Source organism: Callithrix jacchus, chromosome 11, assembly GCF_049354715.1.
Source record: "Callithrix jacchus isolate 240 chromosome 11, calJac240_pri, whole genome shotgun sequence".
NCBI lineage: Eukaryota > Metazoa > Chordata > Mammalia > Primates > Cebidae > Callithrix > Callithrix jacchus.
Window position 1 is genome coordinate 83638323 of NC_133512.1, and position 16701 is coordinate 83655023.

Genomic DNA, 16701 nt, shown 5'->3' on the forward strand with positions numbered 1-16701 from the left:
TTAAGTTAATCTTCAATCTCTGATATCCTTTGTTCTGCTAGAACAATTTGGCTATTGATACTTGTGTATGCTTCACAAGGTTCTTGTGCTATGTTTTTCAGCTCCATCAGGTAATTTATGTTCTTCTTTGAGCTGGTTGTTCTAGTTAGCAATTCATCTAATCCCTTTTCAAAGTTCTTAGCTTCTTTTTGCATTGGGTTAGAACATGATTTTTTAGCTCAGAGGAGTTTGTTATTACCCACTTTCTGAAGTCTACTTCCGTCAATTAATCAAATTCATTCTTCATCTTGTTTTGTTCCCTTGCTGGTGAGGAGTTGTGATCCTTTGGAGAAGAGGCATTCTTGTTTTCAGAATTTTCAGACTTTCTGCTGGTTTTTCTTCGTCTTCTTGGATTTGTCTACCTTTCATCTTTGATGTAGGTGACCTTCAGATGGAGTTTCTGCATGAACATCCTTTTTGTTGATGTTGATGGTATTCCTTTCTGTTTGTTAGTTTTCCTTATAACAGTCAGAACTCTCTGCTACAGGTCTGATTTGATGGAGGTCCACTCCAGACCCTGTTTGCCTGGGTATCACTGGCAGAGGCCACAGAATAGCAAAGATTATTGCCTGTTTCTTCCCCTGAAAGCTTTTTCCCATAGAGGCACCTGCCAAATGCCAGCCAGAGCTCTCCTATATGAGGTGTCTGTCAACTTTTGCTGGGAGGTGTCTCCCAGTCAGGAGGCATGGGGTCAGGGACCCACTTGAGGAGGCAGTCTGTCCCTTAGCAGAGCTCCAGTGCTGTGCGGGAGATCCACTGCTCTCTTCAGAGCTGGCAGGCAGGAATGTTTAAGTCTGCTGAAGCTGCTCCCACAACCACCACTTCTCCCAAGGGAGTTTTATCTATTATCTTTTTCTTATTATTTTTTGGAATTCTAAAGGGCAAGTATTTTTAACATTAAATTTTTAGTACTTACTTTTGAGGAACTCTTTGGAAAATCAAAGGCATAAAAGGTGAGTATTTTTCTGGATTGTTAAAAACCTTGGCATTTTGAATGTTGTCAATTTTTCTTGAAAGATTATTAGGCTAAGACTTTTCTAGAACTGACTTCTTGTCTCCCAGGATTATCACATATTCTATCTTTGAGAAACATCTTCAAGGAAGGACCATTTGTCTTCAATAATCTTGACATGTTTTAATTACAGTTCATAAACCTTTTATTGATTGTCTTATTGCCTAAGGCTGAACTCCTCTTTCAGACTTGCGGAGAGAACATCTTAGGAATTCAGCATGGAATGGTAATGCTTGTCTTGTGGATTATCATATTACAAATTTGCCTTCCTTTGCATTATTTCCACCTCTACACTTCACACTTGAATGACAGTCATTTTAGCAGACAGTTATATGCACACAGAAAAATACAAAAACTGCAGTCAGTTATCCAAAGGCTTTGTATGAGGCCAAACATGCAGTAGTTCACCTTTACCTACTTCTTCCCCAGTGTTTGAAACTGTGAGGTGAAATCATAACCAAACAGTCCTTAGGGAGACCGAATCTTGCAGCTTCATATCCACCAATGTTATGATAAGTGCCCTGTTACAGATTGAAATGTATTCTCTCAAGGTTTGTATGTTGAAGTACTAACCCCAGTACTCAAAATATGACCTTATTTGAAGTCCTTGCAGATGTAACTAGTTTAGATGAGGTCATGCTGGAGTAGAGTGGAGCTCTAATATGACTCATGTCCTTATAAAACTGGAGAAATTTAAACACACACACACACAAGGCACACACACACATACACACACACACACACACACACGGAGAAAACCATATGAAGATGAAGGCAGAGGCAGAGATGGAGCAATGCTTTTACAGGTAATAATTTGTAATTATTTTACAAATAATATCAAACATTGCCAGTAGATCACCAGAAGCTCAGCAAGAGATGTGGAACAGCTTTTCCCTCACGGTTTTTAGAAGGAACCAACTTGGCCAACACCTTGATCTCTCAGACGTATAGGCTCTAGACCAATGAGATAATACCTTGCTTTTGTTTAAGCCACCAGTTTGTGGTCCTTTGTTATATGATTTCAGTTCATCCACCAGGACTAATAAAGTCTCCAAACCTTTAATTAAAAAAAAATTTCACCCATATAGCAGTTCCCTGTTTGGAACTTTTAACTTCTTTTCCTCAGTCCCTCTTTTCCTCTTATGGTACCTGTACTTATTCCACTAAAGCTCTTTCCATACCTGCTGTATCCTATAACTTCTCCTTTTTATCCTCTGTGATTTGCTGCATTTTGCTTTGCGAAAGCCGTTCAATCTTCTCTGAGTTTTTTTTCTGCTTTTTCCACTATAAATAAAAACTTGTGTTTTGATCCTCACTATTGGAATACACATATTTTGAAATAATGTTCTGTGGCCAATATTTTATCTCAGGGTCTTCCTCACTTTTTTCTCTTCCCTCATGCCTCCTGCTTCTGTTCTTCCCTTTTATGATCCCCAAGTCACAGACTCCCACTATTCTCTAAGCGATTCATGTGACTTGTGTTAAATGACTGTGCATTCACTTGCATTCTTAACCAGGCCAGGTTCTTGATATGTCTCTTCAGTATTTTTTTTGTGGCATCCTAAAATTCTTTGTAATCTTGACTTTCTGACATGCTTTGAATAAAGTGACAAAATGGTACTGTTGGCTCCCATAGTCTCTCATGCTATTAATCTCAGCTGGGCCCTTGCTACTGCATAGCTGTTATGGCATTTCTATTTTGTTTTATTTTCCTGTCTACCAAATATGACTCAGTTCCTGGTAAATTATATTTTCTTCTACACTGGTAAAGTTGAGCCTACATGACACAGTGCCCTTAGTGTCTAAAGATGGAAATCATTGCCTTCCTTCCACAACAATGACAACAAAAAGTCCCACCTCTACTCTTTGTATTCCTCATAATTATCTATGTAGTCAGCCCTTGCAAGCCTTCAAATTTTTGCAAGCCTTCAAATTTGGACCCAAATTTGCTTTTCTGAGAATATTTTCAACACATATATTGGACTAAAATTTAAGTAGAATATATGCCATATCCCAAATCTGCTTTAAATTTTCCCAGCTTCATCCCTCTACTATTTCATGCTTCTGAATGCTGCTTTTTTTAATCCCCTTTTTGTCTATATTAAATAATTTCCACCTTTCTAGACACAACTCAAATACTACTTTTTCATCAAGCTACTCTTGATCTCCCAGCTTCTTGTAATTTTTTTCCCCATGTTTTGCTATAGTTCCTATAAGTATTATAACAATTATATTATTATAATATATACATTCACCTTTGCTATGTTTATTGATTCTAAGCTTCTTTACAGAAGGCATACAATCTTTTTATCCTTTCTATCTCCTATTGTCCTTTGTTGGCTGCATATAATAGATATAAAATAAATGGCTTAAATAAATACATAATTTTAGAATGACTTCTGAGTAATTATAGCCAAATAACTATGTACATGCTTAATTTTTCATTCAGATAGCTGGAGATATTTAAGTATAGTAATCTCAGCATTCAAATGTCATTTTTAAAAAAAAGAGATGATAGGATAATCTTTTAAAACAAGCAAAACCCAAATACAAACCAGCCAAAAACAAAAACAGTATGGAATCTAACCTGAAACTCAATATTTTATAACTATTGTACTTTAGTTTTCCTTAGTGTAAAGGTTTTCCTAATTCAAAAGAAAATGTTGAGGATAAATGAGAAAACAGTTTTGTGTCTTTCTCTGTATGTAGGTGAGTAAAGGTGCACAAATCTGCCAATAATACTCTTTTGGTGTGTTTGTCTAGGATACATTTTGTAGGTTTACTCTGAGTACTATTTATTGTTTCCCAGAGGATTTTCAGTGTAGGCATTCTTTGCCTTTATTCTGTCTGCATCTAGATGCGCTCACATAATTCTGAAAAATGCAAATACAAAGACAAGAGGATAAATTCTGTACTTTTCTGTTCTGTAACCTCAAGAAAGCAACAATGCATAAAACGCTGTCACTTGGGAACACAAAAAGAGATTCATGCTCAGCATTCTGTTCTACTTTTTTTAAAACACAGAGATGGCTGCTGTATCTAGTGCTTTACATAGCTTTTCTGAGGTATGCCTGAGAATTGCTAATGTACCTCTCCATGCTTCCATTAGTATGAAATAATAATTATTATCCTAGCTCTCCTTATGTCTATTAATCCTGTTTATAACTTCTCTCTTATTCTTGCTGCCTAATTGGGTTGAAAGATGGAATTAGAACACCTATGAATATGTTTGTTTGGATGGTAATGCTTTTTAATTTTTTTGTAGTCTTCAAGCCATACATTGTTGACATGATAAAGATTACAGCACATGCTTTCTGAATTCTAGAAACCTAAATTTGAATTCCAGTTCCACCATTTATCCCCAGTGATTGTGAGCAAATTGATTAACCTCTCTCAGCTTCAATTTTCTTATCTTTAAAAAGAAGGCCATAACATTTGTTTTGCAGGGTTGTTTGTAGTTGTAGAGAAAATTGTGTATCTAAAACACATAGCACAGTGCCTGGCACATAGTTGGTGCTGAATAAATGGTGGGTATTATTCTGTTTCTACTTAGGGAAACATATAACAACAATTTTCATTTAAATACTGCAGTTTTTATTGACTATAAAGTCTCTTTTCATAATACGGATGATTCATGACTATGAACCGAGTATACCCTATGTCTCCTCCATCGCTTTGCTCTCCAACTCCAAATGACTTTTGGAAGATGCTTTCTTTGGGAAGATGGGGACATGCTCTTGAGTTTCATGGTCACTGAAAGTAGAGTAGATAGGGACAAAAATCTTTCTGTTTTAAGCAGTTCTTATATAACTTGCCAATTTTACATTGTCTTTTTGTCTTCCATCTCACCAGGATGTTACTGCTGAGAAGAAACTAACTTTAATGCCACACACAGAAACAGCATCCATTATAAAGTTCTGGACAAAGAACGATGTAATTTCTCCCACACCAAAGTCCTGGTTCCACTCAGTATTGGGCATCATCATAGACTTATCTCCTTGGACGAGGAGAAGAGCTACTTAGTAACTCTCTTGAGAAAAAATCTCAGGTACCCCAATTGTTTTACCAGGTGATTTACTCTATAAAATTTTCAAGAGAAGATTTTCTTTTTCATTTGATAGAAATAAAGTTTTTGCAGGACATCTATGCTTCAACTCACTTAAGGGGGCACTATATAATTTTATACAGATTAAAAGTCAGAATCTAAAGGCAAAAGAAGTCTCAGCCTGGCAAAGTGTTTTGTGATTAAACATATAGAGGAATTGAGAACAAAATTTGAAAGATCTGGGGGATAATGGGTATAGTTTCAAACTACCCAATATAGGGGTAAACCAATTTAAAAATACCTTTGTTTGCTTCTGGGTCTTCTAGTCACACCTGCTGTACCTGCCATGCTTTGAAGATATCTCAAATAGGTATGATTTTGGAACAGAATGTCAAAAGCCCAGGTTTCCAATAGAACTTCCCATCACATTTTATAGGAGGAAAATGTGGCTACCAAACCTCAACTCATCATCCAAGGAAGGTGACAAGCAAGGTTGGGTTCCAAGTCCTTACCAAGCATTGGATAAATATCATAAAAGACATTGACATTATCAGCTCATCATGTTATCCACTGTTTGAGCCCATGTAGAATTAATTATTTTAAAAATAAATGCTATCCATATATATGTTTACATATGCACAGAAAATATTTGGAGGGTAACCAAGAAACTCTTAGGAGTGATTTCCATTGGAGTTTGGCTGAAAACGGGAATTTTAATTTTTATTTTATACTCTTGTATTGTTTGAATTCTTAAACTGTCCCTGAATATATACACATACAGGTTTATACTAGTATATGAAAATTATGTACATTACTTGGTCTGTAGTGTAAATAAATTCAAAGCAAACATCACATATATTATGTATCTCTGTTATTCAAAGTCTTCACTTACTGTGCCCTGTGGGATATTTCAGTCTATGTAATGCTTTTGCTGCACATGTCACTCTGGTTTATTTCTCCCTCTCCTTCTTTGTGGCTCATTCACTTTCATTTACAACATTTCTTCTTCCCCCCTAATGTAGAACAGTTTACCTCTCTTTCTCTCTCTCTCTCTCCCCTTCTTGGTTTTGAGTAGGATTGACCCAGCTTCGGATCTCATCTTAAGTGCCTTATTAAGTATTTTGTTAAACAATACATTGTATTACTTCTAGTAATAAAAAAATATATATTTTTCTGAGCAGGGCACAGTGGCTCACGTCTGTAATTCCAGCACTTTGGTAGGCTGAGGCAGGTGGATCACTTGAGGTCAGGAGTTCGAGACCAGCCTGACGGACATGGTAAAAACCCGTCTTTAGTAAAAAATACAAAAAATTAGCTGGTTGTGTTGGCAGGCGTCTGTAATCCCAGCTACTTGGGAGGCTGAGGCAGGAGAATCGCTTGAACACAGGAGGTGGAAGCTGCAGTGAGCCAAGATTGTGCCATTGCATTCTAGCAGTAGTGTTGATAGGCAATCGGGTTGGAGTCCAGGTTTGATGGTGCTAACTAGAGGAGAGAAGAGAGAAGGAGAAGGGAGGGGAGAGGAGGGGAGGGGGAAGGGAGGAGGAGGGAGGAGATGGGAGAAAAGGGGCATGGAGGGGAGGGGAACAGAGGGGAGTGGAGGAGAGGAGAGGTGAAGGAAAAAGAACCTCATCTTAGAAGAGCTGAGTTACTGGGCAGAATGTTAAAGTAGGAACTCTAGCCCACAGGGTAAGGCATACAACTAATTACTGCAACTAGAGTACAAATGGGTACAAGTAGTCTTTAGAAATTTTCAGAAACTCATTTACTGGTATAAAAATTTATCATCAGGATAAAAATTTTGTGATCAGAATCAGGAGCTAGCCCTTATGTTTCCCAATCTTGGATGCAAATTGGAATTAAGTGGGGAGCTTGGACAACTGTGAGTTCAGATTCCCACCCCAGATTCAGATTTAATCGGTCTAGGGTATAAGTTGGGTGTGGGGCTTACTTAGAAGTCTCTATTATTCAGCTAACATTGAGAACCACTGTGCTGGGATGAATTACTGCCAAATTGCCTAAGTAAGATGAATCTCAGAAGCTGAGACAGAGCTGAGACTGCAGATGAGTGTCCAGTGGGCTTAGCAGTGAGGCAGAGAGAGCTGGGGAGGTGAATCAGCAGGAGAGCCAGATACGTTATTGAAACTGAGGGTAAGAGGGTCCAAAGTCTTCAGCAGATTTTGAGCCTCATTACAGGTGAACTGGAGTTAAGGCTAGAAGCCAACCACATGTTTCTCCTCATTTTGCCTCATCCTCTGTTAGCGCATCATACCACTTAGTTTCCAGAATCTCAGCTCTCTCTGAATCTCTGTCACCTTCTTTTAGCTACTGGTTGATCATCCTTTCTCCCGTTTTGCTGTATTATTTTCATTTAGTTGTATAAAGTGCTTCAAGAGTTCATATGTAACAGAGAAATTAAGCTCAAGCAAGTGGTCAAAGTGCAGTATGGTAACACTTTTTCTTGGCTTTGACATTTCTTACAAGATTAGGAAAAATAAATATAAAAATTGCTATTAAAGCGTCTTGTCCTTGGCTAAGGAATATGACCCACCTTTACAGTCTTTGCATAATTATGTATCCTAGAATAATAATGTACATAAACTAGAAAGAAAAACAACAAAAGACCAGAATTTATTTTTTTCCAATTGGCCAACTCTTCCCAGTTTTTGCCTTTACAAATTCAAAAGATTTAGTGACTTATTCCACTTTTACTTTTCAGCAAAATATTATGAAAAAGAGTCAAAATGAATATTTGATATTTTCACAACAGAAATTTCATTAAACCATTAGGTTGATTATGTATATGAGATGTCTTCACAAAGTTCATAGAAAATGCATATTATGAAAACACTAGGTGTGGATTTCATTTTTTTGCATCAAAATAAACTCTTACTAATGTATTATAGCATATCTGAAGAGGATCGAGCTTGAGGCACTAAGGGAAATAGGGCAACAGTTTGAAAAGAGCCCCTATCAGAGCAATGTTAATTCTGCTAAAACTGAAGCAAGGACAAACATCAAATTTATGGTGAAGCTTGGATATAAAAATGGCAAAATCACTGATGCTTTACAAAAAATTTGTGGGTACAATGCCCCAAAAACGTCAGCAGTTTACAAATGGATAACTCATTTTAAGAAGGGATGAGATGATGTTAAAGATGAAGCCTGTAGTGGCAGATCATCCACATTAATTTGGGAGGAAAAAAATGAATCTAATTTGTATCCTGTTTGAAGCAGACTGACGATTAACAGCACAAACAATAGTCAGCACCAGACATTTCAATTGATTCAGCTTACACAATCCTGACTGCAAAATTACAGTTGAGCAAACTTTCCATTTGATGGGTGCCAAGGCCATGGTGCCTAGATCAGCTGCAGATAAGAGCAGAGTTTTCCAGGGAAATTTCAAACAAGTGGCATCAAGAGCCTGAAGCCTTTCTTCAAAGAATTGTAACAGGTGATGAAACATGGCTTTACTAGTATGATTCTGAAGATAGAGTTCAATTAAAGCAATGGCTATTAAGAGGTGAGTGTGCCAGGCAAAGCAAAAGCAGACTGGTCAAGAGCAAAGGTCATGGCAACAGTTTTTTGAGAATAGTCAAGGCATTTTACTGGTTGACTTTCTAGAGGGCTAAAGAATGTTATTATCTGCTTATTAATAGAATGTGTTGACAAAGTGAAAATTTTAGGAGAAAAACACCCAGTAAAGCTTTCCTAGGAAGTCTCCATCTCCAACAATGCTCCTGCTCATTCCTCTCATCAAACAAGGACAATTTTGCAAGAGTTTCAATCATTATCATCCACCTTACCATCCTGATTTGGCTCCCAACTTCTTTAATAATGTAAAAAGATTTTATTGAAATGATTAACTTACCAGGACCCACAGTTCTTTCAAAATGGACTACATGACTGATACCATCATTTATAAGTGTCTTAAACATGATGGAGCTTATGTTGAGAAATAAAGTTTATATTCTTATTTATGTGTTTTAATTTTATTTTTCCACAAAGTTTCTGAAGTCCTGTCATATTTATGCTACCATTTTATTGGAATGAATCTGCAGTGTTTTCCTGTTTTCTTATGACCTCTTTAATTGTAAACTTTCCCAAGGTTGTATAAATAGCCACAGTCACTTTTTATTTTAAAAAGATTAATTGAATTATTTTATAGAATTATATTATGTGAATCCAATTAAATTATAATTTCCATTTTTGTTATTGAATACTGATCTATTATTTTTTAACTGTCCTTTAATGTGACTTAGATTTCAAATTATTAGTTACTTTAAAATAAACTTTATGCACTGTTGGAATTGTCTTATCTTTTTTAAAAATTTTAATTGCTTTCTGTAATCTGTTTTGAAGTATTTGGAGCACAATTGGTTACATGAAATTTGTGGTTTGCTTATTGGAATTAAATGCAGTTAACTAGTTATAGAAAAATCTGCTGATTCCATTCATGATGGGTCTATGAATTGGAAGTATAATATTTGTATTAGATAAGAGTCTGGATTTAGTACCCATGAATGAAGCCAGGTTGGCAACCTTTGAATGATGCCAGATGGACATAGGAGATATTATTTTTTATTTTAATGGACAGAGTAGAGAAGCAGGTGCTACAGGACCACTCTCAGGGTGCCGCAGGGAATTTGGCTTCCATTTTCATTCTAGCCTTATTTTTTGTTTGGAAACAGCTAAGGAGTAGGGGTTGAAGGAAGAGGGGTAAATGGTCACCAGATGGGAATTCCTGTGATATGAATTACTCCTATTAAATGTTACTGTCATGTTGCTAGATTTGCAGTCAGGATTTCAATACTCAGCTACCTAAACTATTAGAGCTGTTAGAATCAATTTGCTTAGCATCACCATATCTCAGAACCGTAAGGGAGCTTAGCAACCCTGTATCCCAATACCTTGTTTTTACCAACGAGACAAAAGATGCCTACAGAAGGGAAATTTGCCTAAAGCTGCAAGGCTGGTTAGTGGTATATCTACAACCTGACTCCTGAATCTTGATATTGAATGTATCACTGGTGCCATCACACCATATAGTCAGACTCTTAACAAGGAGGAGAATACAAACATCTGTTAACATATTTGTTAACTACCCACCACCTCCATGTATGAACTTGTGAAACAAACAAACAAGCACACAAAGAAATTTGCTGCTGTTGGCACTTTTGCATCTAAAGCTCCTCTTCCTTATTTGGTAGATCCTCCAACTGGGTTTCTACATAGACTTTCTTCTTTGGCAATTAGCATATTAGAAAGGAAAAATGTTCACAGCGTAATTTAAGTCTTCTCATTAACAGTCATTATTTTTAAAATAATTTGATTGCACTACAAACACTGGAGAAAACAAGGCAAACTGAGAGAAAGGAAAAATCTGTCACAGTTATCACACTGCTGATCTCTTCTAGATCACTCCATATTGTGGCTACTTTCCCAGATTGAAAAATAGATCATTCCTGTACTTTCCTCATTTAGGTGATATGGTAGCATATATAGCAGTGTCTATAACCTAAAAAAATGCTCTATATTAAATGATTAGAGCGGTGAAAATTCTGTCTCATTGCAACATTGCAGAATGACCAAACTAGAGGATGTAAAATGAACAGAGAGGGAAACATGAGTAAGTATGGAAATGTGTCTTGGTTTATAGCCAGAGCTTTTGCTAAACAAACTTGAAATATTTAGCATAAGTTTGTTATCCCTGGTTTCCCCTGAATTATTTCTATCAGCAGCCACTCATTCATGGCTTGATATCTTAGCTAGACTGGTTCTCAATTCTGTGTTGCTGGAACCATTTGGTTCTCTGGACAGGCTCTATCCAGATTGCCTGAACTTTCTGTCCTTTCTTTTCTGAGGCCTCTCCCTCATGCCTTCATCACTTATCCCAGCCTGACTGGGTCCTGCTAAGATCCGTCATGGTCAGCTGTCTTCAGGCAGGACTCAAGCCCTTCTCTTCTAGCTCAGTATTGGCAGACTCTAAATCCAAGTGACCCTCACTAATCATGTGGCCCTAACCCAAGACCCCTCTTTTAATAAAAATTAATTTTTCAAAACAGAGGTAATAATCCAGAGGATACACATTTGGACTTTGGAGATAGGCAGATCTAGGTTTAAAATCAAGCTTCAATTCTTATTATCTGCCTGACATTAGGCAAAATACTTTTTCTTTGTAAGTCTCAGTTTATATATCTTACAGTCAGAAGTGGCTAAATTAGGTAATTATTGCAACTAATATGGCAGAGAGTAAGCACCAGAATATGATGTTGATTATGAGGTGAGGCGGGAGAGCATGGTGAGCAGTGGCTTGAGCTTACAAGGCAGGCAGACATATATTTTAATCCTGACACCATCCATCACTAGCAAGTTATTTTCTTCTAAGAGCCTTGATGTTTTCATCTGCAAAGTGAGATTAATAATAGTGCCCTTTTCACAGAGAATTTAGTGAGATAATAGCTATAACTCACTTGGAACTTTATGATATATCTGGAGAGAGGATGGAAGAAGGCAAGTTCACACTGTACTATATTTCCTCCCTCTGGATTCTTCACTGCCATGGTGTGCTCTCCCAGTAGAAGATTGGGTTACTCTCTTGTGAGCCTCCCAGAAGCCAAGTGCATTATTGGAGAATTGGAAGAAATCTGCACTCTCTCAACCATCGACTTATTTATTTATCATATATATGATATATATATGATAAATATATATCATATACACATATCATATATATATCATATGTATATGATAAATAAATAATAAAAATAATATATTAATAACACTGTTATTTATTTATAAATACATAAATAATATATATAGAATTATATATAGAGAGAATTAGCTGTTGTCATCCTTTCTTTGATTTCTGTGTGTTGGATTTTCAGAGCTAACAGTCAAGCTTGTCTTCAAAGACTCCTGCCTCTCATTGAGCAAGCTTAAAGTCCCCAGAAATTTTCAGTCTTCCTTGTCCTGTTGTGGTTACTGGGGTCATATCCTAAGGCCACTGAGCTCCTGAGCTTGTCCTCTCCACTTGTATGTAATTCACTAATTTTAGTGCAGAACATTTTGCCTTTAAACTAACACCAAACCCCATCTCCCAAACTTATTTCTCCCCTATTTTCTTCTTTCATGCCCAAGTTCCTATGCCATCCAACATGACAATGAAACTGTTCTAAATGGGTGGGAAAATGCTGGAGAGTATATATCCAACCAGTGTATTCCAAGGACCTACCAGTTGCCAGGCACTGTAACAGGTTTTGTGGAAATCAATGATGAATGAATGGATGCAGCACTTGTCTCAAGAGACAGTGAAGAGGAGAAGATGTGGACTACTGAAATACTGTATGTTAATAATTTCTATGGCAGGGAAAGAACGTAGGATGTACACCAGAATCCAGAATTGAGGGGTTAGGAATGGCTTTCTGGAAGGAGTTATGTCTTAACCAAGAGAAAGAGGTAGTTGGAAGTCAGTGTTCCAGACCAAAGCAAGTACAAAAGCTCTCAGTGAGGGGAGGGCATCCATTGTTCATAGCAATGGGAAACATTTAGCATGGCTGGAGAATGAAATATAAACAGGGACTGAAAATAGATTGGGTGACAGAAGTACACAGGGCCCAGGTTACAGGTAATTTTATAAAGCAACATCAAAGAGTTTAGATTTTATCCTAAGAGCATTAGAAAATGATTCAAGGGTTGTTTTTTTGAGACCAAGTCTTGCTCTGTTGCCCAGGCTGGAGTGCAGTGGGGCTATTTCGGCTCACTGCAACCTCTGCCTCTTGGATTCAAGAGATTCTGGTGCTTCAGCCTTTCTAGTAGCTGGGATCACAAGCACCCACCACCATCCCCAGCTAATTTTTCATATTTTTAGTAAAGACAGGGTTTTACCATGTTGACTAGGCTGGTCTTGAACTCCTGAGCTTAGTTCATCCACCCACCTTAGCCTCCCAAAGTGCTGGGACTACAGACGTGAGTCACCACACCTGGCCAATTCAACGGTTTTTAGTTGGGCAGAAGCGTCATAAAGTTTGGTTTTAGAAAGCTCATTTTGGAGGAAGTACAGATACAGAAAACAGTTTGGAAGGAGGGCAACAGTAGACACAGTCCCTCCAGCTAGAAGGATTCTGTAGCGATTCAAATGAGCAATGAAATGGCATGGGCCAGAGAAGGAGAGGAAATCTGTAATAATTCATACATTCATTTCTTTATTTGTTCAACAATTATGAATAAACACTGTGCAAGGCACTGTATTGGATTTTAGGGATTAAATGGTGAACGAAAAAGACAGGGCCCAGCCTAGGCATTCTGACTGATTGTAATAAGGGTTGGACCATGTGTTAAGGTACACAGGGAGGGCATCTGGCTGGGACTTGGAGGGTTAAGGGAAAATGTGAAAGGCGAGTGAAAAAAAAAAGGTAAACTCCTATCTGAAGGCAGTTATTCTACAAATATTTATTAACACTTATTGTGTGCCAAGAACTCTTGCTTGGCATGGAGGATACAAGAGTGAAAAAGATAAATTCCCTAGGTCATGGAGCTTACATTCTGGTGGAATACTTCCTTTCTAGTCTTCTGATTCATGAGTATCAGTAGGAAGCCAGGTTAGGAGATAGATGGCAACAGAGAGATTTTATTAAATAGATCAACAACCAACGGTGAGAAAGATGAAGCGAGACCAACATCCAGAGAACTCAGGAGAAGCAGGTTTGGTAAACAATGATGAGCTCAGTTTTGTACATGATGAATTTCAGATCTCGAGAAATGTCAGATGAGATTTCTTCAGCAGGCAGTGTTGTCTAAGGGCACCTGGGTTGAAATACTGACCTCAGCACGTATAAGCTTAATTGCCTTGGGAAAATTACATAAACTTCTTTTATCTCAGTTTTATCATCTGTCCAATGGGAATAATAGTAGTACCTACTTTATAGGATTGTTGTGAGATTAAATGAGCTCATATATGTTAAATACTTAGAATATTGCCTGGCACATAGTAAGTCTTAAGTGCTAGCTGTTGTTGTATCTGAAGCTATTATTACATCTTTGGTGATCAAACCCAAATATTTGTGGGAGTTGGGCACTACACAAAAATGTCACATCTTAGGTTGAGGTCATAGATATTGTATAGTTATATATTCTTTATAAAAGCTATCTGGCAGATGTTAAGTAAGGAGGGAGTATCTTTTTCTAGTTTTCACAAAAGTGCTGAAATAGTTAACAGTGACCCTAATATAGCTGATTATAATATATATATATATATGTACACATACATGCTATATGTATACACATACATGCTATATGTATACACATACATGCTCTATATACACACACATACTATATATATACACACACACATATGAGATTTTCCAAGGACAGTATCAAAAGAGAGATGTGAATGACCTATGATAGCACCTTAAGAGTAAATACTAATGTTTAAGGAAGAAGTGGAACGTGCAAAGGAAGCCGAAAGGGCCTGGCCAGAGAAGCAGGAGGGAAATCAGATGCTCATGGTTTTGTGGAGGTTTTGTATGACAAGAAGGACAGAGCAGTAAAGTGTGACAGATGACGTTAAGAAATCAGGCAACCCCATGGACTCACAAGTGTCATTAGGGCCGGGGTGGTGGCTCACACCTGTAATCCCAGCACTTTGGAATTCCAAGGTGGGTGGATCAACTGAGGTCAGGAATTCGAGACCAGCCTGGTCAACATGGTGAAACCTCATCTCTACTAAAAATATGAAAAATTAGCTGGTAGTGGTGTTGAGTACCTGTAATCCCAGCTACTCAGGAAGCTGAAGCAGGAGAATCACTTGAACCCGGGAGGCGGAGGTTGCAGTGAGCTGACATTGTGCATTGCACTCCAGCCTGGAGAACAAGAACGAAACTCTGTCTCATCAAAAAAAAAAAAAAAAAAAAAAAAAAATGTGTCATTAGATTTACCAGACCTAATGTTCTTGATGACCTTAGGAATAGAAGTAATGAAGGAAACAGGGTTGCCATGGGTGGAAGAGTGACTAGAAGATGATTCTTGATTGGGAAGAGGTGAGAAGGCATTGCAGCAGGAGGGAAATGTAGGATTAAGGGATTTTTCATCCTTTATTTGAAGCAAGAGAATCATGAACATATTTAAATTATGAAAACAAGAAAGCAAAAGCCAGCAGAAGAAGAGAGGCTAAACTTCCAGGAGTGGGGTGGGGAAAATTGACAGGACAAGGTCTCTCTGTAGTTTCAGAGAGGATGAGTTGGGCAGTCGGACCTTCTCAAATCGGTGATGTTACACATATATGATTTCACAGGGTCCTTCTGGAAGTGACTCCTCTTGCAGAAATTTCAGGCCAGATAAGAGGTAAAAAAGTATTTCAGGAGAAAGAATTTTATGGTCCTTCAGGTAATACACTGCAGGTGGCCATCTACTCTTTTTAAGGTTAGCCTTAACTAGCCATTGTCCATATTACAAGTTGATGCCTTACCTGTAATGGTTCTACTCTCTATGACTAGATTGATATCATACCCTTTTGCTAGAGATGATAGGTTTGGAGGTACAGGTTTTATAAAGCTGTAATTATTTCTATCTTATCAAAGTTTTCCTTGCTTTTATTATGTGTTGTTATCTTTTAGTTTCTGTCTCTATAAGTACTCTGTTCCTGTAACCATAAATAAAATAATACATGGCTTCTACTTCCGAAGTCCCCATTGGATCTGAATCTGGAGGTGTCACGTGTTCCATCCATTTAATTTGTTATTTTAGTCATTCTTTACCTCTCTTAAAATAATGATGTGATTTATTATTTTTCTTCCCAATGAAAAAAATATTCTCCTTAATCATTTTATGGCTTGTATAGCTTTCAGGATATATGAACATATATAAATACACACACACACACACACACACACACACACACACACAGTGAAGGCTTTCTGTGCATAAGGTAGGTCCTTTATACACATTTAGAATCTCTGTACTTTATACACATTTAGAATCTGTAACTTTTCTCAGACCATTTTTTTAAACTATTAATGGAAGTAGGGATTATTGTTATTATATGGGTCCATTAAAAATCTAGTTAAAAGAAATTGTGCAGTGAATATAAATGAAAATTTCATTATATTAATCTTAGATTTAAAAGGCATAGTTGAAACAATGAAATAAACTGGCTGAGGATAAGAGCAGAGTTTTTCTCCAAGGTTGTTTTGAGACTAATGAAACATTAGATCCCAAAAGATTAGCTGACATTGGCAGGTCACTCAGTGAGTTAGTGGCAGGATCAGAATTAGAATTCAGGTCTTCTGGCTCTTGGATAGAACCATATTCTTTGTTCTGTTGTGACATGTGAAAAGATGTATTTCTGAAAATATGCCAGTTGTATTAGTCCATTTGCATGCTGCCGATAAGATATACCTGAGACTGGGAAATTTACAAAAGAAAGGTTTAATGGACTTACAGTTCCACATGGCTGGGGAAGCCTCACAATCATGGTGGAGGGCAAGGAGGAGCTAATCATGTATTACATGGATGGTAGCAGGTAGAGAGAGCTTGTGCATGGGGACTCCTCTTTATAAGACTGTCAGATCTCAGGAGACTTATTCGCTATCATGAGAACGGCACAGGA

The 16701-nt window shown here is 37.4% G+C and overlaps 1 long non-coding RNA gene across 2 annotated transcripts in view; it reads left to right on the forward strand.

The window, feature by feature from the left end:
* The window catches only part of LOC144578279 (uncharacterized), a 480728-nt gene that overhangs the window by 149778 nt on the left and 314249 nt on the right, over positions 1–16701 (forward strand). The window contains exons 4-5 of one of the 2 annotated variants that reach the window (XR_013523752.1): positions 4904–5099; positions 5423–9406. The exons of the other annotated variant lie outside the window; for it this stretch is intronic. This is a non-coding gene — a long non-coding RNA (uncharacterized LOC144578279). Of the gene's footprint in view, positions 1–4903; positions 5100–5422; positions 9407–16701 lie in introns of those variants that run through there. 2 annotated transcript variants of the gene reach the window in all.